At 33.7% G+C, this 1,787-nt stretch overlaps 1 non-coding gene across 1 annotated transcript; it reads right to left on the bottom strand.

Moving 5' to 3' along the window:
• Positions 1 to 945: 945 nt before the first annotated feature.
• Positions 946 to 1,109, bottom strand: LOC115872146. The gene has a single exon (XR_004047685.1). It is a non-coding gene; the product is annotated as a U1 spliceosomal RNA (small nuclear RNA).
• Positions 1,110 to 1,787: the final 678 nt, after the last annotated feature.

Raw genomic sequence — 1,787 nt, 5'->3', positions numbered from 1 at the left:
CTCAAAAATCTTTAAGATAAAGATAACCAATTGAGCATAGAGCCACTCTCGTAAGGATGAGGCAGAACTGAGTGGAACGTTGTTTTGTGGACAGAAGGGATCGGCAAGTTGGAACTTACTCAGCAGCACTGAACAATGTCAAAAGACTACATTTTAAGTAGCCAAATACTTGTTAAAATAGGTTCCTCCATTAACTACATGTGGTCTTTTAATTGGATGACTATTTTCATCAAAATGAAGGAAAGGAATATATACTTATGATACTTAATATTTGTTTAATGAATGATTTTAATCAGACATAATAACATGACAATTACAGGAGCATTCTAAACAAAGTCACTTTTATTTTTTTTCTTCTAATAATATACTACTTATTACTATTAATAGTAATAATAAAGCAACCATTTTAAAACTTACATTTATGTGTCTTTTTTCCTGTTTGTTCTAAAAGAAAAGGCTTGCTCATACACAATTTTTAGAAAGAAAGATGGACTAATCCTTTTACCTACTATAAAGTCTTCAGTTATTCATTAGAGTAGGGAATCAGATGAAAGATGGAACTGCGTTGCACACCCACCATGAGTGGGCCAACAACAGAAGGAAAAAGACCTTTAAAAAGCCTTTGCACGTTGAATGTCCCCCGTGAATTTGCTCCTGGGAAATTGGCTGCCTATGCTATGAAGTGATTTAAAATGCTATGGTTTAGGTTAGACACCCCTTTACCCCCAAGATGGCATATTTGCTTTTGAACATTTTGAATTGATATTTTGCATCAGACTTGCCCAGTACAATATGTCATTTGATTTCTTGAATGCTGCTTCTATGGATGTTGATTGTAGATCCAAGTAAAAAAGAAATAATTGACAGCTTCAATCTTTTCTGTTTACCATTTTGTGGTTTGCTAACCCAGTTGTTAGAATTTTGTTCTCTTTTTTTTTTTTTACTCAGGGGAGAGTGTAAACGCAGTCCCCCACTACCACAAATTATGCAGTCGAGTTTCCAACATTTGGGGAAATCGTAGGGGTCAGCATATTCGGAGTGCAATGGATAAGCCTCACCCTGGGAAAACCACCTTCTTGATCATGATATCTCCCCTGCCAGGTAACTATGAAATTTATTGTCTTAACATTGAGGTATAATCCATATCAAAGCTGTGTAGAACTGGATCTTAATTAGGAAGTGCTTCAAGCTCACTTTTCTTTCAGAAAGCAAAGTTGTGTCATATGCATATCAGAGTTTGTTAATGAGTCTTCCTTCAATCTTGATATGACAATCCTGATAGCACATCCTTCGTGTATTCCAGCTTTTTGAATTTTCAATACAGATTATATAAATGTGATGAAAATATTTTACATGAACCATACCTTTTTTGATTTGCAACAATATACTATAACCTTATTCTATTTGTACAATTGCTTCTCAGTCTAGACACCATGTTCCAATTTTCAGAATTGTGAATAGGACTGAGTAAATTATTTTCATATTATTAGTAGGTGTGAGAGAAAATATTTTGAAGATATATATGTTATTCCTATGTTTACGCTCTCACTTCTACTTTTCATGTGCTCATCATTCAAATTTCTAGGGCTTTAGTCTTGCCATCTCATTACAGAACATTGTTCACATTCTTGCCATAGCTCAGTTTACATGACGAATATGAAAATATAGTCATGTCATTTGTTCATCAAGTTTTCCATTTTGGTAGCAGTGCCCTATTTTTAAAAGGCAACCATAGTCAAATCATTATATATATGCATATATATGTGCATATATATATGCAGTTTTTA

Source organism: Echinops telfairi, unplaced genomic scaffold, assembly GCF_000313985.2.
Source record: "Echinops telfairi isolate 266 unplaced genomic scaffold, ASM31398v2 ScPeMD7_7420;HRSCAF=8458, whole genome shotgun sequence".
Lineage (NCBI taxonomy): Eukaryota > Metazoa > Chordata > Mammalia > Afrosoricida > Tenrecidae > Echinops > Echinops telfairi.
Note: the sequence above shows the minus strand (reverse complement) of the source record. Positions and strands in the feature narration are given on the sequence as shown.